Source organism: Myotis myotis, unplaced genomic scaffold (assembly GCF_014108235.1).
Source record: "Myotis myotis isolate mMyoMyo1 unplaced genomic scaffold, mMyoMyo1.p scaffold_m19_p_13, whole genome shotgun sequence".
Classification (NCBI taxonomy): Eukaryota; Metazoa; Chordata; class Mammalia; order Chiroptera; family Vespertilionidae; genus Myotis; species Myotis myotis.
This window is the reverse complement of record NW_023416317.1, coordinates 7,167,715-7,195,056: the sequence shown is the minus strand read 5'-3', so window position 1 is coordinate 7,195,056 and position 27,342 is coordinate 7,167,715.

The window sequence follows — 27,342 nt, the reverse complement described above, 5'->3', positions numbered from 1 at the left end:
TGGTCCCCCAGCTCCTGGTCAAATACGCCTCTCAAACACCACATGGTGCAGAGCCAAAGCTCCCACAGCAACACGGTGATACTGCAACACCGCCTCTCCGTGCAGGCTCAAAGCAGGACATGTCTGCTTAAGTGGCCCTGTTATATGCTTGGCACAGACTTGCTACACCAAGTAAAAGCTCTGTTTGATTTTCTGAGAACCTTCAGAATAAACTTTGCTCTCAGAAGTTCACCACCCCAACACTGGAAGTTGCCCCCTCTCGTCTGTATAAAGAGCCAGAGCTGAGGGCTGCATACAGGTGACTGTCAGCTTGTCCAGACTAAGCTATCACATCAGCATACAGCCCCAGCAGTCATTAGAGATGTGTGGTAGCCATACCCGTAGATTAATAATTCAGGCTAATACATCCAACAGCATCCAAGGTCAAGGGCACCCAGTAAATGTTTAATCCAGGCCGGAATTTATATGCAGCGGACCCATTCAGCTGTTCAACTCTTCCCCCCTTTTCTGGCGTGCCATCCCAGCAGTCATTGCTGCCTCCTGAAGCAGTAATAAGCCTTGTTTAGACAAGTGTTTGAAGCACATTGTTCACACAACAATGGACCAGAGCTCGGTGCTGGAACTGATGTGTGATATAGACCATGGTAGCGCGTTATCAAATATTTAGTTGACACAATGCCCATACTGGATCTCTTATGCAAATATAAACACTAGCACCTGCATAGCAACTTTCTCGTTATCTGCCGGGGTTTCTGCACGATGCCTTTGCTCCATCCTCACAGCACATTTGGGGACTTTCTCCACCAGCTTTCCTGTGTTCTTAGTATACATTTCTAACGTTATCAAAGGTGGGTTTTTAACTCTATTCAGGATGTCTAGGGGCAATGTCGTTTGAAATCTGAAAACCTTATCTTCTCCACAAGGGAAGGTATGAGGGAAGCAATGCTGTTTGGTAACAATTGATGCCAATCTGTGAAATGGGTCTCCCCAGGATGGATGTGGACAAGCAGAAAAGTGACCTGCCTTCCGGGGCACTGCCCTCCCCCCACCCCACGCCTGCCCCCAGCCTCCTGCCCTGGAATATGTATTTAAAACAAATTCTCATCATGTTCAGTGGCCCATCCCTGAATTCCAGATGAGCAACCAAACCAGGACATTAAATGGAAGCAGGTGAGCTTGGGAGCTGAGGGTTTTCTACCCCCATTTCTGGTTTCTCTCCATAAATGTGTTCACTGCAACTATGTGCTGTTATTCATGTGTCCTAAAACGTAGACTTTTGTGCCGTTGGGGAAATTTATTTTCTTTTAGTAGCAGTTATTTCCATATTTTTATAATCTATTCCTTGCCTCCATTCTTCTTGGTTAATGGCACGTTTAAGATTCACTTTGCAGAACCTGTTTCGTTCTCAGTGCTGCAGTGAATAGACACATTGCAGTGACAAACATGCATCGAGCATATCATTTATGATGAAGACGCAGCCTCTACTCACAAAACATACCAACGTCAAAGTAAGGCACGCGTCTCCTTTCCCTCATCCTGCCCAAGGAGCAGCTCCCCTCAGAGCAGCCACCAAATCAGCAAATGATTGGTACCATTTTCTAAGATGGTGTGACAATTGCCTGGATTTTGTTGTTTGTTTATCTGATTGGGCTACTTAAGGCCAACAGCAATCCCTGACTTGCAGGCATAGTTGGTCATGGGAGTTAGACCAGAATGAGAGAGAACGAAAAAGAACTCTCAGTGGACAACTGGTGGTGTGACCTATGCTCCCTCCATCTCCTTCCATTTCCATTTGGAAATCCACGTGGCTCTGGGAAGCTGGCCCCACCCCAAATTCCGGCAGGGGAGCACGTGACTTCAGCTGAACCAACCCACACAGCTCCTTCTCCCGGTCAGCGATTGGCTCAGGAGTAGGGAGGTGTTTAAAAAGGATGTGGCTGTAAAGGAGACAGAGACCCAAAATTAACAGTAACTTGTGCAAAATCCAAGTTTCTTTCTCTGGCACATGGAACTTCAGCTGGTATGATGACTGTTTTTAGGGGCCCCAGCTTCTTCAGTCCTGCTGCCCTTCCGTTCCTGGAGTTCTGCTCTTGTCCGCACACCCTCTGATTGCTTACAACTAGGAAAGCTCCCGGGTTCCCTCTTCATTACTTTACAGGCAAAACACCAACATGGCACAGAATAATTCACTCACATCCCATTGGCAAGAACTCAGTCACATGGCCACACTAGCAGCAAAGGAAGGTGGAAAATGTCTTTTTTTTCAGGCATACATGTGCTCAGCTAAAATTCTATCACTAGGAAAGCAGGGGAGCCTAGATATTAGAGGTCCACCAGTAAGTAGCCTCTTCCCAGATTGTGACTTAAACTATTCCAGATCCTCATGGTTTGGCTTGAAATCCAGGAAAACAGGTGCATATTCTCCCTCTAGACACATGGTTTGCCGAAGTGGGAACTTGAGTGACAGTAGCAATTTTTGCAACCATAAGGAAGCCAATATTAGAATGAAGCTGACATACAGAAGGGGCGGAGTCAAGCAAGTCCCAGAGAAAAATGCCTGGTACCTAGAGATATACTAAAATTCTGGATTAAACCACATCGGAAGCTTTATCTCCAGACGTTTCATTTATGTCAGCCAATAAGTTTTCTGGAAATATATTTTCTAAAGCAGCTTGAATTGGGATTTTCGTTGTTGTTGTTGTTAATCCTCACAGGAGGATTTTTTTTAAAATTGATTTTTAGAGAGAATGAAAGGGAGGGGGGGAAAGAGGGAGAGAGAGAGACAGAGAGAGAGAGAAAAACATAAATGTGAGAGAGACACATCAATTGGTTGCCTCCCACACTCGGAATGGAACCTGCAACCCAGGTGCATGCCCTTACCTGGGAATAGAACCTGTGGCACCTCAGTGTCTGGGCTGATGCTCTAACCACTGAGCAAATTGGCCAGAGCATTGAATTGTTGTTGTTTGTTTGTTTGTTTTTTCAATCCAAACATCCTAAGATATAGAATGAAAAGGGACAGCAAAAGAGACAGGGAGAAAGTCTGTGAGATAAATACGGAAAGATGCCAGAGGGCTATTAACACAAAATCTTAACAAAAGTCACTTTCAGAGACTTGAAAGGTGTCAACTATTTAAAACAGAGGAGCTGAATATTAACAAAAACAGGGAATGACCTAAATATTATGAAAGCTTATTAAAACAAAGAACAGAGGATGACTAGCCAGTGTTGCGCAGTCAAGAAGTATGTTTTAAATCTTTCCAAAACTGCTAGCTTGGATTGAAATCTGCTGGTACATCACCCTCAACTCCACCCCCGCCATAGAAAAGGGTTCAATGGGTCAGACAATGCCTCATCAGGTTGGCAGTTACTCCTAGATCAAAGCCTTAGGTAGATTCTTCAACAAATTCTACTGTGGTTGTCAATGTGAGGCCATGAAATCTAGCTTTGCAACCTTCCAAGGATTTAGTCTATGGTCCTTTAACTCTTGGCCCCAAGGACAAGACCAAGCAATTATGACCCTTCTGGCCTTGATTTTTCCCTATGATAATCATCATAAGCAAAACTTAGAATATAAATGAAAAAGTGGGCACAATTTTTTAGGAAACTATAAAAGGAGTTTCTTTTTTCTATAGGATAACTCAAAGTTGAATAACACATAGTGGACTAAGAGGGAAATTGAAGAGAAAGAAAAAGTAAGATGGGAAAGATTATGTTCTTTGAAGTCACAAATAAATGAGAGGTAGTGTAGAGAGCAGCAGTGTTTGGACAGCTTCAAGCCTTGGACTGATGAGAAGGCACAGTCCTCTCATTGCCACGTACAAGTCCCAGTTTGGAGAGCAGAGCCCTCCCAGCACAATCATAGCCAATAGCTATGGTTGTGAGCTTGAACCTATGGTCCGAACACGTGGCCCCACGTGCCTGAGTGATGTGGGCTTGATAGAGTTCAGGTGCATGTAATTGAGTAGGATTGAAACCCATGAGAATGTTGTAAACATCTTGACCACGCCCTTACTTTGCCTCGTGGAATCTGGCTATAAAATAAAGACACAGCTTGTGGGCGCTGTCGCTGTTTCTCCATCAGAGAAGCTCTCCATCAGAGAAGACAGCGTCCCACCCAGACCCAGGTTTTTCTTTTGTCTGTCTTTTCTCCATCCTTTACCACCCCCTCTCAGGGTCACTAAACCTGGCTGAGCTGGCGTGGTCCATAAGGCACCCTGGGGCTGAGTGTGCCATGGTCGTGCCAGCTCGCCACAAGGTAGCATTGGCATTGGAATTCAGATTTACTTGTTATGATAGACATCCTACCAAAAAGTCCTTCCATTTGATTGATTTCTAAACTGAGAAGACATAGAGAGTAGGGGTAAGTACTAAGAGAAATATAGCTTACAAGTGGCATTCTCGAACTGAAAGGGTCAGATTCAAAAGCAAAAGCAGACATTTCAGTATATAGTCTCATCTATTATTTTTCACAAGGGACAGGAAAAGCTTAGAGCAAGACTGTTAAGAGTACCAATTACTGAGCAGGACATTCATTCATTCCACAAATATTCACGCTCCAGCCACGTGCCATGAGCTGCTCTGGGTGCTGAGGCTACAGCACTAAGTAAAACAGACAAGAAACCCGTCTCAGAGCCCTTCGGTGGTGACAGGAGCTGCGGGAAGGAACTGCTGTGAGGTAGCCACGGGGCGCTGTGCTGGCGGCGGGGGGGAGGCGCTCTGGGAGGTGATGGTATACTGTAGGCTATTACTCCATAGAAAATCCCCCTAAATCTTTGCATCTTAAACAACAACAACCATTTATTACTTCACCATTTCTGTGGGTTAGGAATTAGGGAGCAGCTTAGCTGGGTTATTCTGTCTCCGGTCTCATGAAATTGCTGGCAACCCAGCCTGCAGGTGTCTGGGGCCGCCCAGGGCTGGCAAACCTGCTCGCCGGGCGGTGGCACACCCACAGGGACTGGCTACACGGGCTTCCTCTGCGAGCCCCACAGCATGGCCGAGAGCACCCCATGGTGAGGCAGAGGGAGAGCCCAGAGTGAAAGCCCCAGCTTTTATAACCTGATTGCAGAAGTGACATGCCACTCGTGCTGCCTGGTCCTGGTCACACAGGCTAACTCTGGAACTCTGGGAGGTCACTTCCCAAGGGCATGACTAGCAGGAGCCAGGACCCCTGGGGGCCTTTGGAGGCTGGTGACTGGCATTGGGTGAACACCCAACAGAGGTGAGTTCAAAGCCACGTACCTTCAGTCACTTCACTTTTACAAATTTCGGTCTTCTCATCTATACACTAGAAATTGCTTTTAAATCCTCCCGGGAGGAGTGAGGATATCTTTTCCCTTAATTTCTATAGAGAATAGCAGGGAGGGGAGAAGGGGAGGGCGAGATAGAAAAACACTGAGGTAAGAGAGATGCATCGATGGTTACCACCTGCACAGGCCTGGGCCCAGGTCGGGGATTGAACCTGCAACCCAAGTACGTGCCCCTGGCCGGGAATCAAACCCTTAACCCTCCTGTGCCCAGGCCAATGCTCTAACCACTTAGCACACCAGCCAGGGCTAGACATTTTAATTTTTTTTAATATATTTTATTGATTTTTTACAGAAAGGAAGGGAGAGGGATAGAGAGCTAGAAACATCGATGAGAGAGAAACATCAACCAGCTGCCTCCTGCACACCCCCCACCGGGGATATGCCCACAACCAAGGTACATGCCCCTGACCGGAATCGAACCTGGGACCCTTCAGTCCGCAGGCCGACGCTCTATCTACTGAGCCAAACCGGTGAGGGCAGACATTTTTAAACTACATTGTAGTGATGTTGCAAAGACTTAGATAATGCAAATAAGTTTATTTGGTTCAGTGTCTGGCATTCCATAAATGAGCAATGCATGTTAGCTGTAATTACTGTTATCAGTACTGTTGATGTAGTTGTCATTATCACCCTCATTGTATAGATGAGGAAACAGGCTTCAAGACTTAAATACTTACTGATGGCCATGCCCTGCAACAGATGATAATGACATTCAAGCTTTCTGAATTCAGGAGCTTCTTTATTTAACTGTACTGCTTCATACATACCAGAGGAAAGGTAAAGCAAAGTTTTAAAAATTAACACACAGCAGGAATTAGAAAATTAGGATTACATAAAGGAGTAAAAGCGAAAGAAGGTTCAAAACCTGCCCCACTGATAACACCCAATCAGGACCCAAAAGAGTGCTTCTGGCTTAAAATAATAGAATACCACCTTCTCCCAGTGCAGATAAGAAACCTAAAGCAGATCACTGCTCGCTGAGATCCTGACAGTAACGTTTGGCCTTCGGTCTCCGTGCTTGCTCCCTGGTGGTCACAGCTGCCCCCTGCGGCCACTCTGCAGGAAGAGGGCCCGTGCCCATGAGCGCTCTCTCAAAGGCCCAGCAGGCTTGCTTTTACCCCTAGTGGGGCTAGCTAGACTATGTCAAAGGCTATCTTAGTACAAGGGTTGGTGGCAAATGTATAGCCTGAGCCGATCCTGATGCACTCCCAGTGCCCAAATCAAACCTGGGTTCTGATTTGGAAAAAAGCAATGCCTATGTCTTTCTTAGGCAGTCGGTAGCTTCTGCCATAGTCAGTGAGTCCCCGACAGAAAAGCGCCCACAAAACGGGGCTGTTCTTGCCACATTTACCAGGTTAAATCCATTCAAAGCGAAATACTCAGCGATAACTGAGAAGAGTTACTATAATTTACTAGCTTCCAGGTCAGAGAGACAAATTGCAGACAAGCCCCGGGCAAATGCACACCTGCCCATTGGGAGCACTTAACCTTATTTATATGTGGTCTCAGAGAGGCAGATCAGAGAAACCTGGCTTCATGCTGACGAAGGCTCTTAAAGGGCACCAACCCAAAATATAAAAGAGCCCATTTGGCAACTCAAGCCGAGTGTACTGTCACTGCCCCACACGTCCAACCTCCCTCCCCTCACCACGCGGCTGTGTGCCCAGGGCTTGCTGCCTGGTCATTCGGGAGGCCACTCCTTGCTCTCGTTCGGCAGTAACCAGTGTTCTCACTATTCAAACGACAGACACCATGCTCCTCAGCATTTAGCATGGAATGAATTATTTTCATTACTTTTCAGATGTGATGTTTTGTAACTATTTTTCTATTCTTTGTGAGGCCAGAGACCCCAGCGATATATTCTACAGAGGAAAAGGTTTCAAAAGCTGACAAAGGACAAGGTAGACTTTTTTTTAAAAAAAATGAACCTTATTCTCAGATAATCAAATGAAAACACAATTTAGAGGATTTTTAATAATTAATTCAAAGAAATCAGATGATGTTTTAATCTCCTTACCATTGGCTTCATGAGGTGGTGTCCTGTGTTAGAAAGAGCAAAGAGCATCCAAATTTGTGGATTCTTAGCTGTGTTTGTCCAGCAATAAGCCCTGAGGCATAACTCATCAATGCTAAGCAGAGATATTTCCTGCCAATTCCATAAGGTTGAGTGGTCGGCAAGGTTTGACCAAAACCATAGTATTTTGTGTAGAAGTGCTTTCCTACATTTTATTGTATGACAAGTTTGTGGAAATGCTGCAATGCACACTTTACCCTCATCTCCTTTGAGTCCAATCTACACAGCAGATACTGTTTTGCTTTTCAAAAGTTGGGGAAAGTGTGGATCAAAAGAGCTAAAGTGACTTAGTCTGATTATATAGATAGAAATTTATAGAGCTGGGACTCAAATTTGGACCTGTATGGCTCTTCCCACCAGAAAATATATATAATTACATATATTTATGTATAAATATATATAATTCAGTTCAGAATCTCTCTCTCTCTCTCTCTCACACACACACACACACACACCAAGAATGCTGTGACTATATTTATATTCTCTAGTCTTGTCTACTTTCCAAAGCATCTAATTGTCCTTCAGATAACCAATAGAATCTTTAAACAAAATCTGGCAACTTACTTCTGTATCTCTGTCCTCCACCCACAAATCCATTCTTTTAGAAACACACACACACACACACACACACACACACACACATTTACAAGACTGTGGATCTTATAGTTTGGGGTGAACCACCAGAAAATGAATAAAGTGACTGAAACACTAAATTTAAAAAATGAAAGGAATAAAATTGCTGAAGCTACAAAACTTTTAGAAGCCAATAATCCGGGGACAGAGGAGCTTATTGACATTTTGAATAGATGTGGGAAATCAAAGAGATGAAAATTATGAGGAGAAAATGATTGTGCCTTTTAAAAATGCGAGGAAGAAGGAAAAAAGAACAGCATAAGCTAGGGTAGTCATTATACTAGAATACATCTAGTCTCAGGAAAAAAGTTCTTTGATAACCAGAAAATAACACATTATAAAGTTAGAGATTTAATACTCATAAGTCCATTACAGAAAGAATCTTTACCATTAAAAAGTTAGAGATTTAACACTCACAAGTCCATTACAGAAAGAATCTTTACCATTAAAAAGTTAGAGATTTAACACTCACAAGTCCATTACAGAAAGAATCGTTACCATTAAAAAGTTAGAGATTTAACACTCACAAGTCCATTACAGAAAGAATCTTTACCATTAAAAAGTTAGAGATTTAACACTCACAAGTCCATTACAGAAAGAATCGTTCGTTCCCAGGCTGGAAATAATCGAAAACCATAGCCCTGCAATTGGCCACTTTATGGCTTCTTTGATTTCTCCGAGCTGTTTGAAGACTTGCATGCTGGAAAGGATTTGAAAACTGGGCATACCAACCCTGACCAGCTAATTGCCAATGAGGAAGAATGAATTACTCTGCAATTATATTAAAGGTGAAAGAGGTCCCGGGGAACAACTCTAACAAAGAGAAGGACTGACATGGGATAAAAGCTTGATCCGTGACAGCCATGACTATTAAGATGTTGAGCCTGAGTTCAAAGGGAGGACAAGAGCAACTTTATGCTTGACAAGGTCACCACCCTCTACCAAGTACATGCCAACTTATTCAAATATGGTATGTAATGTCATATATCCTTTCTTCACCCACCAAAGTTTGCTCTCAGTTTTGTTTACTAGGACTTGTACCTGAATTTGCTCATAAAGTTTTCCACCCAAGTCATTAGTGTGGCCATTGCAGGCTACAGGTAAATTTATGACAGAGCAGCATGGGAAGACGTTCTTCTGAAGTTGTAGGTGGTTTTCACCTTATGGGACTCATTAATCCCCAAAGCTGACAGAACTTTAAAATGGAGATGGATTGCAAGCAGGCTTTGATAATTCTTGGATGACAGATCATAATGGATTATTAAGAAAAGAAGAGGTCCAACAATTATCTATTGAGTCTCTTATGAGGGTTGCCACATAAAACACAGGACACCCAATTAAATTTGATAAAAAAAAAAATTAAATAATATCTTAGTATATGCATGTCCCCGCAGTATTTGAGACTTAATTATACTAAAAAGGTATTATTTATCTGAAATTGAAATGTAGCTAGTCGCCCTGATTTGTTTTGTTGTTTTTTGTTTGTTTGGGGGTTTTTTGTTTGCGTGCTTGTTTTTGCTAAATCTGGCAATTGCAGTCTCTTTAGTTATAGAGTCCTATCTCCCATGGCTTAGTTTCTTAGTTGGTACATTGGGGGAAAAAATTGCCTGTCTTAAAAAGTATCATGGGAAATCTCTTAAATCACTCAAAGTCCAGTCTACCTGATTATATATCATTGTACTATCTCTCCATGATTCCAGAACAGACCATTTTCCCTGTGTTGAAAAGTTCTGTAGGTATCAATTGTTAATATTCCCCAAATGTTGGACGTCTCTGCCACACACCTATGAATAAACTTTCCATTTACTCCAACATATCAGTTCCATCTTTTTCTTCCTCAAGCACCTTCCCCCGGAGCTTTCCACCCACTTTTCTTCATTCTGTGTACCTTCCGTTCTAGGCCTGCTAGTCAACTGACCAGCTGGGTCTTTTCCTTTGCGGTTCTCCCGTGTGGGGTGCTGCCTCTGAGGGCCACGTTGGTGTTTGTTCTTGTTTCCCCACTGGTTTATAAGAGCACACCCCACAGGGTCTTCCTAGGGAAGGCTTCCCTGGAAGTAAATGTTTTGAGTCTTTGCAAGTATGGCAGTGTCATTTGTCTGTTCTCATTTGAGAGACTAAGTAGGATTTAAGAATTGCCTTTACTCAGAATTGTGTTGCTCCATCGCTTCCAGTTTCCGGTGTTGCTGATGATGAGAAATCTGATGCCATCCTGACTCCTGATTCTCTGCATGTGACTTATTTCTCCCTCTTGATGCTTTTAGAGTTCATTCTTTATTCCTTGGGTTTAAAACATTGTGAATTTTTTAGCGTGGGTCTAATCTCACCCCATAAGACTGGAGACTTGTGTTGGTTTCCTAGGACTGCTGCAACAAAATACCACAAGCTGGGTGGCTTGAAGCAACAGATATTTAGTCTCTCCCAAGTTCAGGAAACGAGAAGTCAAAAATCAAGGTGTCAAAAATGTGGTTCCTTCTGGAGTCTCTGAGGGAAAATCTATCCAGGCCTCTCTTCCAGCTCCTTGGTTGCTGGAAATCCCTGCCACTCCTTGCCTTATAGCTGAATCCCTGCAATTGCTATCTGTTGTCACATGGCTTCTTCCATGTGTCTCCTCTGTCGCTGTATGACCTCCTTATAAGAATACCAGTCATTGGATTTCGAACCCACTCTAACGCAGCATGACTTCATCTTAACTAATTACATCTTCAAATATTTTATTTCCAAATTATTTAAACTGCAACAGTGCTCAGGGGTCCCTTTCATTCTGGAGCTCATTCCCTCCACTTCTGGATGTTTCTCTTAATTGATTCATTTTTTTTCCTTCCGCCTCTTTGCTCTAGTTTTTCTTTCTGAAATTCTTATTATTTGTATCTTGAACCTCCTAGAATCATTCTCTAATTTTCTTGTCTTTTCTCCAATGCCCATCTTTCTTTTTTGTTATGCTCTTCTATGAAACTTTTAATTCCAGCTTTTCTTTCCATTTCATTTCAGCATTTAATTTCCAAAAGTCTTCTCTCTTTCTTAGATTCCCTCCCTTTTTTACAGCATCTTGTTCTATTATTAGGGATGCAATATCTTCTAATATCTCTGAGGACATTGATGACTGTCTGTGGCTGCCATGCTATTGTTGAAAATGTCTCTCTCTGTCAAGCTGAAGGCTTTTCTCAAATGTGTGATGATCCTTTGCTGTTTTTACTAAAAAAGGCAACTTGGAATCTCTGTGTGTGGGAATGGAGTTAGTCGCACTGCCGGACGATGATACAATAAGCCACTTCTCAATTCAATTTCTCCAGAAAAGAAATATCCAGTCTCTAGTTAGGGGTGGATAGGGAAGGGTAGCCTATTGGCTGAGAGAGTAGCACAGGAATCTAATAGCACCATATACATTTTTTTTTAATCTATGACCTCTGTTTCTTCAACCCCACTCACTACCCCAAGAGCTTCTTGGATCAATACAGAGGGAAAAAAGAAGTTACTGTTTTTAGGGCTTCGTGTATACCAGGCACTCTAGCCAATTTAAGAAAGTTCCATTTCTAACATTTGAGGCTGCGGTCACCCAAATCTTCCCAAATAACACTTTTTGAATAATGATAATAATCAATCAAAATGCCCTCCCTTATATGATGTGGGTTAAAAAAAAAAAAAAAAAAAGAGATGGCATTTGCTAATAGTCTGTCAAAGCTGCTAAGGGGAGTTCGAGAACACGTGTGAGGTGAGGACACAGTAATAAAAGGAGTTGAGAAGTCCCTCGATGACTAAGGATGCAGGACTAGTTGGGAAATGCTCTTGCTACTGGGCCCTGCATCGCTAAGGGCAGTGCTGTGGTCTGTGGGAAGGATGAGGCCACCGTGCTCAGGCCCCAGTGGTTAAGAATAGGGTCTGGGTTTGAGTCCCAGCTGACACGTCTTCTCACCAACCCTGGCTCCAATTTCTATCCCAGGCCAAGCTCTCCAGCTGCGCTCAGAATCCCTTCCTTGCTTACGCTTGTTTGGAGAGTATCAGGCCTCATTGGCACAATCGCATGCCTTCACTCCACAAAAGATGAAGACAGAAGATAATCTATGAGCTCCTCTAGCGATTATTTAGAAAAGAGTGAAGTGGCCCTCACTCGTCAGAGAGATTGGCTGAAGTTTGGATTTGATCCACGGCGGGGTTTGCTTTCACCCTTCACAGCTGCCACTGGCTTTAGTTTGTCTCCGGTTGGTTTGCTGGCTGCCTCTCCTTCCTTCAGAGCCCCCTTCGCCTCCTTCCACAGCGGCCCCTGGGAGTTTTCAGGTTCATATTTCATTATGAGCAGACGTCAGGTCTCATTGTTTCAATTTTCTACCTTAAGAACCTGTACTGAGCCCATCATTTTGTTGATAAATGGCCTAGTAATATATTTTGCTAAGCAACGGTTATCGGATCTAGAAAGAAATGTTGCTATCCCTTAGAGATAGATGTGGCTACATGTTTTATTACTAAGAACAGTCTGTTTTTCTCATCTCTTCATATAGTCATGTAAGTGTGGTTGCATGTTTATAAAAATGTGTGTGTATTCACATACTCACATACTCACTTATATACATGTGGATATGCAGTGTGTATAAATTAATACAAGTATATATTACACACACAAACTTGTGTACATGTTTAGAGAGAAAGGAAGAGATATTGGAATAGTGTTCACCGGAGCTTTAAATCGAGCAGGGATATGCTACTGAAGAAGAGCCTTGGCTCCCTGGATTAGGGCCGCATTACCCAAATAACGCGGAAATAAAAACAACGCTATCTCCACTCAGAAGAAATAGTGAATTGAGTATGTGTCAGATGAGTAATAAGTATAAAATGTCTAAGGAGAGCCACAGAGAATTTAAAAAGAAAAAAAAAAAAGGCACTTCTAATAGAGAGGGAGGAAGTCATCATCTTAAAAAGTTCATTAAACAGAGGAAGCCCATCTTATGTAACATTCCCATAAAAACAAAACAGGTCCTAAGTGCACTTCAGGAAGCATGAGAAACGACAGCGAAAGGTTAATGCAAAGCTAAGTGAAGGAATTGCGTTTTAAGCCCCGCCGAACCCGAGCAGCCTGGAACTGCATTCATAGCAAGGAAGTGGGTGGCTCCTACCTTTCCTCCCAGTTTACTCTTCATGAATATCTCTGGCTTTTCTACTGGGTTAATCCAGCTTAGAGCACTGTCTCTGCGGGAACATGTTAAATACGTTAAGTAAGTTAGTCAATATGGTTGATTTTATAGAAAAAGCGGTGGTTATGTATGCAATCCCACATCCGGTATAGACAAGGGTAAAGCCCAGGTTTTATTGCAGAGGTTACCACATGCTCACTTCATTTCCCCTTTGCCTCTGAAATTGGTGGTTACATTGGGAGAAAAAATATGGATTCCCAGAAGCTAGAAATTACCTCAGCTTAAAAAAAGAGAGAGAATAGGGAATAAGTAGTCAAATAAAGTTTTAAAAGTTCTGAATTTCTTAGGGTTTTTTTCTGATTATAAAAAGGAAAAACTTATTTTAAACTATTTTTTAAAAATTTGATGAGGCACAATGAAAGTCCAGGTTATTTGGCCTAGCTCTCCCAGTGAAAAACTAAAACTGCTGTGTCAAACATTTTTTTAAATATATTTTTATTGATTTCAGGCAAGCAGGAAGAGGGAAAGATAGAAACATCAATGATGAAAGAGAATCATTGAATGGCTGCCTCCTGCATGCCCCCCCACTGGGGACTGAGCCAGCAACCCAGGCATGTGCCCTGACCGGGAATCGAACCATGACCTCAACCACTGAGTCGCTCCAGCCAGGCTGCATCCTTTTAACCGCCTCAAAGAGCTGACAAAATAGAAAGAAAATACTTTAAAAGTACGAAAATAAAGAGAGATAAATAAAAAACTTTATAGTAGCTTTAACTCTGGAGCCATTTGCAAATCGGGAAGAAACTGAACTGTGCTTTGGCTGGCCTTCCGGCTGGAGAAGCCAAAGTTAAAGCGTGGGGCCCACACAGCGCTGGTGCCTGCAGACCACCTGCCAGAAGCATCAGCTGGGCTCTCGCAGGCCGCGGCACTGGGGAAAGGATACATCAGGATGCAGCCCCCCTTCCTCCTCCCTCGTGGTTTTCGAGATGTACCTCGGCACTGAGCAGAGCAGGAGAAAAGAAAGGAAGAGGGAAAGAGAGAGTTGTCCCTGAGAGGATGGAAACCATGGATAGGCTCTTTCAAGGATTTACAGCCCCAGTTTTGTGGTGCCAAAGCGGCCCAGAAATATGGACTATGATTTTAACTTAAAATAGTTCTTCATCATTAGGAACCACACCCCCAACACAAACACACACACACACACACACACACACACACAGAAATAGTTGTTTACGGACAGTGAGCAACATACAGACAACATAAGGAAATAATATACCCTGAATGAGAACTGACAGAAAGAACAGACACCTAAACATTTCAGATACTATCATTATCAGACATGGATTATAAAAAGTTATGCTTCTATGTTTAATGAAATAAAAGATAAATTTGAAAATAAATAAGGGGTACAGGGAATTATAAAAAGTGTTTTTAGAAGATCTGAATAAGAACAAAATTGAACTTTGCATAAATAAAACATAAAATAACCAAAATGTACAACTTAATGTATCAATTGGGCACCAGATCACACAAAAAGAGAACAAGGGAACTGGAAGAGAAAGTGGGAGATACTTACCCAGAACAGAGCACAGAAAATAAATAACTGGAAACGAAAGAGGCTTCAGAGAGGCCTGGCTCATATGACTGGTATTCACCAAATCTTTGTTGAATGTCCTTAGAACTGAAGACAGCCTACTTTCACTGATGAGATTACTGTCTGGCTTCAGATGTGAGCTGGCTCTAGACTGGGGCTTGAAGAGGATCCTGGAAAAAGTCTATCAATTTCAATGGATAGAACTGGAAAAACTGATGTGACCCACAGATATTTGCAATAGCTTACTAGTTGCAAAGCACTGTGCTAAGTAAGCATCTGAGTTAAAAATATATATGTTACCACGTGTAAAATATGTGTTCTTTCTTGTAAGAACAATAGTTCCATAAGGGTTTTGTAAGGGCAAGATAGGCCTGAGTGCTAACCTGAGGTACTAGAGTGTAAAATGTTAACTAACCCTCGAGGAATAGCTGTAGTAAAACTGGGGAATAGGTAGAGAAAAATTATGAAGGACACCATTCCCCGAGGTGTTCTTCATAATTGCTCCCAAAGAAAGGTTGAAATCTCCAGTGCTCAACCCAGGAAGTGAGATACAAGCCACCGGTCTTACCACTGGCCCTGAGAGAGTCACAGAACCATGGACCTCATCACCATTACAAAAGCTTTTATGACATTCTTTTTGATCAATTTCCCTGACACCTTTGAATTTGTGTATAATGAGCATGTAAGGCACAAACTTGTTTATACGTTAAGAATGGTTTCCTGAGCCAAAGAAAAGGTCCTAATTTACATGTGACATTTGCTCACTCACTCATCTACTTGTTGAATAAAGTATTGAGTGCAATCTGCATGTCGGGCTGTGGGGACACAAAGCCAGACGCTCCGTAAAGAGGTGTCAGGAGCCAGTTCTGTCCTCTGAGAGTTACTGATCCAATATTAACACTGACATGCGTGCAAACACCTCGTGGCACAGAATAAAAGAATTCATGCAGGACATTCTCAGACAGTGAAGTAGTTATGTCACAGACACATTCGCTCAGCATTGAAGTTCATGTTTGCAAATAAGAGTAATTGGGAATGTAATGTTATGTGTTTTTGTGTGAACTTCCATGGCCAGTCTAGCTGAACGACCTTGGGCCAGCTGCAGAGCCTCTGTGAACCTCATTCGCATACAGAAAACAAAGACAACATCTAGCACTTCGTTGATTCTGACAACATCAGAATCTTTGATGATTAAACAACAGCTTACCAAACCTATAACAGACAGCACGGTGTCCACACAGAGTGAGAGGAAATGCTATCAGTAGCCCCCCCTATAATTATCACAATTTTCTAAATAATACTGATCTCACTAGAAAAGTTAAGGGTTTTACATACTACATGTGTGTTTGAATTTCACAGACATTCCTCTCTGCTACCAAAGAGTCAAGGTACTTAAACTTAGTCCTCATCAAGCCAAAATGTTTGACTTGAGCAAATAGTATGGGGGCTCAAAACACAGAAAGAAGCCAAATTACGTGATTCTTTTCAGTGCTTTTTGCTGGTCATGGGGTCAGCTATGTCTATTTTGCATTATCAACCACTGGCCTTCTGAAACCTGTCAGTTAACCTCTTTAAAATGAGCAATTTTCTATTGCTACACATTATTTTCTATGCATTCATATTTCTGTTTAACATAACTCTAAAATATGTGTTTAGCACCTACTAAGAGCCAGGCACTGTTTTGAATTTAATGTGTTAAATAATATCACCAAGATAGACAGTTCCTACTCTCTGTGCCCAGGTCGGGGCCGCTGCTCACCCACGGTCGGTGCAGAATGTCGTCCAGATCCTTCCACATTGAGCGCTCTCCTGGCCAATCGTTGTAAACTTTCACCCCGTGAAGATGACCCGTAGCATAAGTACCCATGGAAATCCTGTCTTTATTTATAGACTACAATTCATCAAAATCATTTTGACTTCTGCTTCTGTTCTCTAATCCACAGCTTCGCTTGTCGGTGGGTGCCAGGATAGACAGAGCATTGATGCCTAATTTGGTGGTTGGAAAACTGTTTGTGTGGAGGTTTGATTGAACAATAAGTCATTCCTCTGACACAAATGGGATCCTAATGCGATGTGATGATGACACATGAAAGGGGGCTGTCCGGTAAATTCTTCAGGGTTTTCATCAAGTCGGCAGGTAGGAGGGATTGAATATCTGCTCCAAACATATGTTATCAGGGACATATGCACTAAGACATGAGCTATCATTTTCCCAAGCAGGATTTTGAACTCCAAGTACTTTCATGTTACAAGACATGAAAGGCACTGAGCGTCCGCGGCGTGAGTGGCAGCCGTTCACTGTGCGGGAACAGTGGGTGATCCTGTGCACATCAAAAGGCATCGCCACTGCATTTCCCACCTCTCTCTTGATGTGAATGCTGGCCTTGGCTGATCCCCCATGAAAGAATAGTATAATGTCTTTTTAAAGACCTTCTTTGCCTTATGGAGTATTCACAGACCAGGTATTCAGAAAACCCTTAGCAAAATTCTGGGAAGAGTTCAAAGCGTGCTTTGTTTCAGATGTTCAATCTCCCCTTCGTAGCGAGATGAGATAAACACATTTCCAAAAGTTCAGCAAAGCTTTTGCAGAACTTCAACAAAGACACCTGGGAAGCAGAGAGGGATCGATTCCTCCAGCCCAGCACTGTCCAGACGCTGCTTAACTAATGGTGGCACGAGGTCTCTATTGACGTCCTTTCTGAATCGCCTAATTTATAGGCAGGAAGCAGCTCACCCAGCAGGGCCCTGCCTCTTCATTTAATCATCGGCGCCCTTTGTGGCCCGTGGTGATGATGAAGCACGTCCCTGGTCAGGAGCGCCCCTGGGTGCTCACAGGCTTGCAAATTCTCGGCCTCTCACTTGGCCCACCTCAGGCTTCTCTGTCCGTCTCCCCAGAAATCTGTCTCTGTGTCCGTCTCTAGTCCGGATTCTCCCTATTTCTCTGTCACTGAGTCTCTCTCTGCCTCTCTCTTGGTTTGCAAGTCCTTCTCTATGCCTCTCTACATCTACCTCACCCTGTCTCTCTATCTCTGTCTCCCCATCTCTGTCTCTGTGTATGTGTGTGAGCTTTTCTCTGCTCTTTGCCTCTGTTTCTCTGTCTTTCTCATACATGTGTTATACTTCAACCCAATAGGTTCCGCCACCATCATATTTTTTTGCAAATATACGTAATTCAAGGTTTCTTAATGTAGAATCCACAGATATCCACACAGATTCATAAACCCCTGAAACTGAATGTAAATTTCTGCCTATAAACATTTTTCAAGAGAAAAGTTCACAGCTTTCAACAAAATTCCCAAAGGAGTTCTCATCACACAGACACACACAAAAATGTTTAAGCCAATGTGGTTGTCATTTTCAACAAATTATAAATTTATTGTAAGATTTTACTTTTGGTCAATATACAGCTTATTGATCAAGGATATTCACAGCCATGCACCATCACCATATGGAAGTTCACAAAACATTTTGGCAATTAAAACAGTGCAAATAACTGCTTTAGAGGCTTATAAATTCCACCTACAGGGAGCTTTTTCAGTTGGCACTGCTGTTGTTGTTTTATCCTTTCTGTAATATTTGAGAGCTATTTATGACATGGTCCAATTAACTCCATCTCCATAATTTTTTTACCTTTCTGAATATTTCCAGAAGAATCTTTTTTTTTCTAACATAGCTCCTAAAACAGACACTCATAGGTGAAGATAGAGACATGACACATTTAGCAAGCTGCACATTCTGTTCCCTACAATTAGTCTTGCAGAAGAATTGGACCAGAGAAAAGGTTAAAGAGATTATACACTGTCTCGCTTCTCAATGTAGAATGAGTATGTGTGAAACCATGGAAAATGGTCTAGGTTAATTCAACATAGATACTTTACTTTAAAATGTAATTGTCATTTCATTTCTAAAACACTTCTAAAAAGAAATGATTGCTTGGAAAATGAGTATCTGAGATGAGAATTAAAAACAAAAATGGGTTTCTTAGCAGGGATGCTGGCAACACAAGGATGGACACGTCCTCTAGTGAGGCCCACAATGCCAAAGCACACTTCTCTCACACTGGACTTCAAGGCTCCCAAAAATGTAGCACATTCAGATCCATCCTGATCTCCAATATTATTTAACAGCCAATTTATCTCTTCCCTTCCCTTTTGAACTCAATATTCTAATATCCATCTATGTCTTTCATTGCTACTGTGGCAGACAGACTACAAGATGGCCACCAAGGTCTCCCATATGCTGGGTGTCAACAGATTTGCATTATTCTATGCTTGGTTATGTACTTCAAACCAACAGAAAATAAAGGGTGTCCCAAAATTCACGCAAGAAGTAATTTTGATAGAAAACACAGTTTTATAATTAAAAATTGTAAATTTTTTTATTGATTCATAAAGTATAAAGTATAGGGTTATGTATGGAATAGCATATCGGATAAATGGCCTCCACAGCTTTGCTGGCACATACGCACTCTTTTGTTGAAATTTTCCATGACCGTTTTGCATAGATGTGGCTGAATTTCGTTGATACAGCGCTCAATTTCCTCCTTCAAGGCGTGGGTGGTTGTGGACTTGTTGGAATAAACCTTAGACTTCAAAAAAAACCCAAAGAAAAAAGTCCAACGGCGTTAAATCACATGATCTGGGCAGCCAATTCTGATCACCAAAACGGGAAATTACACCACCAGGAAATGACTCATGCAGTAATTGAATTGTCTCTCGGGCTGTATGGCATGTGGCACCATCTTGTTGAAACCACCTGTCGTCCACATCCATATCTTGCAATTTAGGCACAAAAAACTGGATTATCATGTCACGATAGCGAGCACCATTAACTGTTATTGCCTGAGCAGCCGCATTTCGGTCATGGAAAATTTCAACAAAAGAGTGCGTATGTGCCAGCAAAGCCATGGAGGCCATTTACCCAATATACTATTCCATACATAACCCTATACTGTATACTTTATGAATCAATAAGAAATTTACAATTTTAATTATAAACCTGTGTTTTCTATCAAAATTACTTCTTGCATGAATTTTGGGACAGGCTTTAGAAAAGGGAATATATTATGCTATGTAAGATTTCGTATTGCTAGCCAATTCATTCTGGAATCTCTCTCTCTCTCTCTCTCTCTCTCTCTCTCTCTCCCTCCTCCCTCCCTCTCTCCCTCTCTCCCTCTCTCCCTCCCTCCCCACCTCCGACCCATTTTCCCTCCCTCCCTCTCCATTGTTCATTTTAAAGAAGCAATCTGCCATGAACCTTATAACCTCAAGGAAATGAATTATGCCAACAACTTAATGAAACCTGAAAGTTTATCCTGCCCCAGTTGAGCCTCTGATGAGATTCCAACTCTGGTCAACACCTTGGGCTTCTGAGATCCTGAGCAGAGAACCCAGTCCAGTTGTCCCCAAATCTCTGACCCACAGAAACCATGAGATATTAAACACGTGTTGTTTTAAGCTGCTAAATTTGTTACACAGCAAAGAAAATTCATACAATTAGTACTTTGATGTTTTTCTAGAATGCTCTCACTCCTTTGAAATCCTGTCAAGAATCAAAACCAAGCCCTTACCGGTTTAGCTCAGTGGATAGAGCGTCGGCCTGAGGACTCAAGAGTCCCAGGTTCGATTCTGGTCAAGGGCATGTACCTTGGTTGCGGGCACATCCCCAGTAGGGAGTGTGTAGGAGGCAGCTGATCGATGTTTCTAACTTTCTGTCCCTCTCCCTTCCTCTCTTTAAAAAATCAATAAAATATATTTTTTTAAAAAAAGAATCAAACCCAAAATTTATCCTTTATCTTATTCTCACCTAAAAGCTGGCAATTTATCTCAGGGTTTTCCTAGCAGTTCATTTCACTATCCCTTACCCACATGGGTGACTCTGGGTCTTGTTGTCTTCTAGGGATGTGTCTGCATGTTGCCACCCGGATTGCCACAACTTCAATAGACACCTGAATAATCAACTCCCTCTGCCTGATGGGTTCTTCAAGGCTTTCATAGACCTGCTTCTGGGTGCATCACTTCTCCTTGCCCTGCCACTCGATGCTCTTCCTTTCTCCACAACAAAGGCAATCCCTCCCATCTCCCTGACCCTAGTGAGACCCCAGCTTGAAACCTGTGGCCAGGTTTCTTCCTGGCTCTGAACCCAGGCTGTTTTCCACAGCTGACCAAACCCCCTGTCTCGAGTTTGAGAGAGGGTGTAAGGGCTTGACTGTGAGTCTTCCCATCAGTGGTCCCTCAGCACGGGCTAACTAGAACAACAGCTCTGACACCAGCCCCTCATTGGGCTCCTGTTCACCTTTTTAAACACTCCACACTCAGATGCAAAAAGATGAGCCCATGTTTGAGTCCACATCCATGTCACAATAGATACACCTCACTTACTCCACCTGCACCCACTAAACATCAGGTGAGGGTAGAGTTGACTCTTGAAGCCCATAAGGTATTATCCAGAGTATATCAGGGTGGCTGGGAGTATAAACTGAAAAAGTCCATTTGGAGAACATTTTAGAGCATCTATCCTATCTAATAAAAGACAAAAAGGGTAATTAACCATACCTCCGCTACGCTTCCCATTGGCTAATCAGCGAGATATGCAAATTAACTGCCAACAAATTTGGCTGCCAGCAGCCAAGCAGCTGAAGTGAGCAGGAGGTTTGCTTGCTCCAGTGATAGAGGAAGCCAAAGTTCCTCGCCTGCCACGGCCTGCTCTAAGCTCCGAAAGCAACAGCTCCAAAAGTTTCAATTATAGAAGCTAAACAAATCCCAGATACCTGCTTTCAGCCAGCCACAGCCTCAGAGCTGGAGCAAGCAGGATGGCAACAAAGTTTCAATTATAGAAGGTAAATAAATCCCAGAATTTAAAAAAAAGGAAAAAAAGGAGAGGCTGGGAGCTTCAGTCGCAGGCCAGCCTGAAAATGGCCCTCATCCCCTCACCCAGACTGGCCAGGCACTTCAGTGGGACCCCCACCCTGATCCGGGACACCCTTCAGGGCAAACCAGCCGGCCCCCACCGTGCACCAGGCCTCTATCCTATATAGTAAAAGAGTAATATGCAAACTGACCCTAACAGCAGAAAGACTGAAAATGACTGGTCACTATGACACACACTGACCACCAGGGGGAAGATGCTCAATGCAGGAGCTGCCCTCTGGTGGTCAGTGCGCTCCCACATGGGGGAGCTCTGCTCAGCCACAAGTCAGGTTGATGGTTGCCCGTACAGCGGTGGTGGTGGGAGCCTCTCCTGCCTCCTCAGCAGCGCTAAGGATGTCTGACTGCAGCTTAGGTCTGCTCCCTGCTGGCAAATGGACATCCCCCAAGGGCTGCTGGGCTCCAGAGGGATGTCTGATTGCCAGCTTAGGCCCAATCCCCCGGGTAGCAGGCCTAAGCCAGCAGGTGGTCATCCCTGAGGGGTCCCAGACTGCGAGAGGTCACAGGCCAGGCTGAGGGACCCCTCCCCCCCGAGTGCACAAGTTTTTGTGTACCAGGCCTCTAGTCTAAATATAAGAGTTTATACCCTTTGACCAAGCAATTCCACTCTGATTAATATCATAGAAAAAATACCCTCACAGGTGTACAAGACTATTCAGCTGCGCATAGTTTTTTGAGTAAAAATCTGGGAAAATGTGTAAGATGGATGAAATAATTATGATATATCCATACATTCACACTACACACTGATATTCAGCAATTAGGAGGCTGGGACCTCTGTCCCCAGAAAAAGTAAGTAGACACACTTTTCCCTATTCCTCCTGCTAAGTATAACTAAAAACTCTGAGCATCATATATGAAAGAAACATAAGACAACTCTGAAAGGAATGAAGAAGGCAGATCAGCTGGGAGCTATGGTCAGGGGTCTGGCATGGGAGCAAACACCCTGGATTTCTTTTCTTCTCACACATCCCAGAATTGCAGCAGAGGAAGTTCACAACCCACCTGCACATGAATGTTTCTGACATTCTTAGTGGCCCCAAATAGAAACAAGCAAGATGTCCTTCAATGGGTGAAGTAGGCAAACAAATGGTAGCACGCTGATGCTATGGAATACCACTCAGCAGTAAAAAGGAACTAACTGGTAATACAAAGAACAACCAAATGAATGTTCGGAGAAGTGCGCTGAGTGAAAAGAGTCAATCCTCAAAGGGTACATACTATAAAATGTTATTTATATAACATTATACAAATCTCAAAGTTATAGAAATGGAGAACATTTGAGTAGTTGCAGAGTTTAAGGAGGGGTGGGGACACGGGAGAGGTAGGTGCAGCTGTGAGAGGGCAACACGGGGTCTGGAGGTGGTGAAAAATTCTGTATCTTGACTGTAATGATGTCAGCATTTGGGTTTTGATATTGAATTTCATTTTTACAAGATGTTCCCATTGGGTGACACTGTGAAAGGGTACACACAGGATCTCTGTGTTTTTTGCTGCAAGTGAACCTACAGTTATCACAAAGTAAAAGCCTTAATTTTTAAAAGGAAATCTACTCTGTAATTGCTCCAAGATGTATTGTTAAAAAAAAAAAAAAGGAAGTTGTACAACATTACCTAAGTATGACTCCATTTATGCTAACAATATTAACTAAACTTTACAGACTCACTGGGTGGCAGGCACTGTTCCAAGCCCTTTCACTCACTTAATCCTCAATATGAGTCTATGGGGTGGGCTCTACTATTCCGTGCATTCTACAGAGAAGGAAACTGAAGCTCTGATAGCTTAGCCAAGGTCACTCCACATAGGATGGAGTTGGGATTTGAATTCAAGCTGCCTGACTCCAGGGTTCATGCTGTAACCTGTTAACTGCTTTTTCTAGCTATCAGTATGAAATGATTAATACATGTAAATAAGTAAAAAAAAGAGTCATAATAGAGACACATGACCAGTGGTATCCTTCTAAAATATCTCTCATTTGTAATCTTTGACAATTTACATAGCACAAATATGGCTAATTTCAATCTACAAATGTTATGTCCCCACACACGTGTTGTTAGAAGCCAGCTCTGACACATCACGAATCCTTGTGTCCCAGTGTAGAGTACCACAGATGAAACTAGGATGCCCTTGTGTGTGTGTGTGTGTGTGTGTGTGTGTGCGCGCGCGCGCGGGGGGGGGGGGGGGGGGGAGGGAAGGAGGGCTAAAGTTTTTAAAAGATGATTTTACTTTCTATTAGTTAACTGTTTACAATGAGAATACACACACTGCTCGTGCATTTTTTAAATTATGTAGTAGGTTTTATTTAAAATTTTATTAAATTTATTAGGGTGACATTGGTCAACATGAACATATAGGTTTCGGGTATGGATTTCTGTGATACAAGATCTATATATTGTACTGTGTGCCCACCACACAAAATCAAATCTTCTCCTGTCACCATAGTCATTCATTTTAAAAATACAAAATGAAAGCAATTTAAGGATGTATCCTGTAGGCTTAGAACTTAAAATCCTTTGGGGCCCCAGCCCCTTCCACCATATGTATTCTAGTGCTCAACATACTTCAATGCACCCATTACCCCAAGGTACCCCTCTGTCCCCTTCTCAGGACATAGAAGTTCTCTGAAGGGTTTGGCCTTGGCCAGTCCCAGCCCCACCTCCTGCCTCTCCCTCCACAACGTCTGTGCCCTGGTCGTGCACTGGCCGGCATGATGCCTTTGTCTGTGACGCTTCCTCTTCTGTGCATGCCTTTCCCACCTCATGTCACCACAATGCGCTGCAGCTGACAGAAAGCGTCCGCTGGACTGTACCCTCCTTGATAGGAGAAATCATTTCTTACTCATCTTTCTCTCATTCAGTCCCCACAGCAACCCTACGTGGGAGGGTCATTTATTATCCACATTTTACAGGTAAGGAAACTCTGATTAAGAACTCATTTAAGACATGTTAGTTATCTATTGCTGCATAACAAATTACCACAGAAGTTAGCAACTTAAAACAATGGTATTTATCTTTCACATATTCTGTGGGTCAGAGATGTGAGCACTAGTGAACCTCTGGCCCACGTTCTTTCCCAACGCTACACCAAGAGTTGCCTGCAGTCTCACATGAAAGCTCAACTGGGGCAGGGCCCACTGCCACCCGCCATGGGTGTGAGCAGGACTAGCTTCCTTGTGGACTGCTGCACCACGGGCCTCAGTTCCCACTGACTATCAGCTGAAGCTTCCTTAGGTTCTTACTACATGGCCTCACCCTAGGGCAGCTCAGGGTATGGCAGCTTGCTTCATCCAGGGAGCAAGGGAGAGGAGTCTAGAGAGAGAACGTGAAAGTGAGAAAAGAAGCCACAGTCTTTTAAAACCTCTGCTTGGAACTCTCTTCCTGTATGTCTCCACACACCTTCTCCCTCGCTTCCTTCGTTTCTCTGCTAGAGACCATCACCTCCCTCAACACCCATCTTTATTCCCTCACCTTTTTTATCATCTGATATAATTTACACTTTCAGGTTGTGCATTTATTCTCTGCTGTCCCTCAGCACCCAGGACATTGCAGGCATCCAACACATATTTACTAAAAGATGATATAGCGAGCCAGAGAACACTCACCATGTACACAGGCACATGAAAGATGCTGGCTGTCCATGCAGAAATGCTGGAAATGTTATGCATCTGTATTCAGCCTCTTGGCAGCTGCTAATGCAAGTGGTGCCTATGGCCCCTGCCTCCTGGTGTTCATGCCCTTGTGTAATCCTCTCCCTTTGAGTGAGGATAGGACTTAGTGACTTGCATTAAATAAAATGTGGCAAAAGTGATGGGTTATTACTTCCAATATTGGGTAATGGTCAAAGAGAGTTCCAAGCAGAGAGAACAACGAGTGCAAAGGCCCTGAGGTGGGGCTATGCCTAATGTGCTCAGAGAACAGAGAGGAGGCCAGGGAGCTGGGAGGGAGGGAGAAAAGGCCAGAGGGCCTTGGGAAGAATGTTGGTGTTCTACGTTAAGTGTGTCAAGAAGCCATTGGAAGATGAAGATTCCTTTCCAAGGCCCAGTCATGCAGTGAGAGACCAAAGTATCTTTTGAACCTCACCACTGTCCTGACTTTGACAGACCCTCACCACTGTCCTGACTTTGACAGACCCTCACCACTGTCCTGACTTTGACAGTTTTTCTTTTATCTGTTTCAAAGGGAGGAGAATTTCCAGCTCCTTGGCACATGCCACACCCACAGCAGGCTCGCCACCGCAAACCTACTGTCCCCGGCATCCCTGCCAGGCGCTGGACCCTGTGCCCCTTCTCTCTTTGGCTTCATTTGGGTCAATAGTGTGTTACCCACAAAACTGCAGAGAGATATTTTTCCTTACTCTTTTTCTAAGCAAACCTCCTGATTTTTGTCTGAGCAAACACCATCTAGTTTGACTAAGAGCACACAACCACTAGCCAAAACAAAGTCCAAAGCTCCATCCGAGGCCAGCAAAGCTGAGCCATCCAGAGCACCTGTGTGCACCCAGGGCGCACACAGTTCTGTGTCACCCGTATGGTTCTAGACTAGGCTTCATGCTTCATCCTCTCCTTCAGATTTGAGGTAAGTGGATCCAAGCTCTGATGCTCTCTGAGGCAAGAGCAAAACCCAGGTTCTCAGCCTTGGCGCTGCTGACCTTTAGCTGGCACGACTCCTCGCCGTGATGCTGACCTACATTGTTGGGTGGGTAACAGCACCTGGCCTCCATTCACCCCTCTGGGTGACTGCCAGTAACAGCTTCCCATATGACAGCCACAAAACCTCCAGAGATTGCCAACTGTCTGTTGGAGGACAAAATTGTCCCATTTGAGAATATAATTACACAAAGGCTCAGGTGTGTGCCCTGGGGAAGTTACTAATCCTCTTCAGCCCTCAGTTGTGCACCTAGAGCAGGGGTGGGCAACCCCTGGCATGCGTGCCAAACATGGCACACCAGTAACTTTTGCTGGCACGCGAAACCCTCTCTTATAATCTTCCATTTACAATTGTGAATCTTTGTTTTCAGTGATGAATTTTGTTAAGTCTCGTAATAGGAGTAGCCTGACAGATGAAAGTAGTATCTCGTGCATATCTCTGAAGGTCACGAAATATAAACCTGATGTAAAATCTCTGTCATCAGTGATGCAGCAGCAAAAGTCCCACTGATAATATCAAACGGAGTCATAAAGTTTTCTGTCGGACTATCAGTGTACATGTATACATTAAAAAGTAAATGTATTTTTCATCATCATATACTGTGTTTTTGTCACTTGAATGAATTTTATTATTTCTTCAAGGTTCTTCACATACATATACCTTAAGAGATATCAAGTAGGCGTGGCATGTTCTCAAAAAATTAGGGTTGGCACGTATAAGAATTTTGAGTCAGAGATTTTGCTGGTTTTGGCACACACTCACAAAAAGGTTGCCCACCCCTGACCTAGAGTCTAGGTCCTAGACCAGTGATGGCGAACCTTTTGAGCTTGGTGTGTCAGCATTTTGAAAAACCCTAACTTAACTCTGGTGCCGTGTCGCATATAGAAATTTTTTGATATTTGCAACCATAGCAAAACAAAGATTTATATTTTTGATATTTATTTTATATATTTAAATGCCATTTAACAAAGAAAAATCAACCAAAAAAATGAGTTCGTGTGTCACCTCTGACACGCGTGTCATAGATTCGCCAT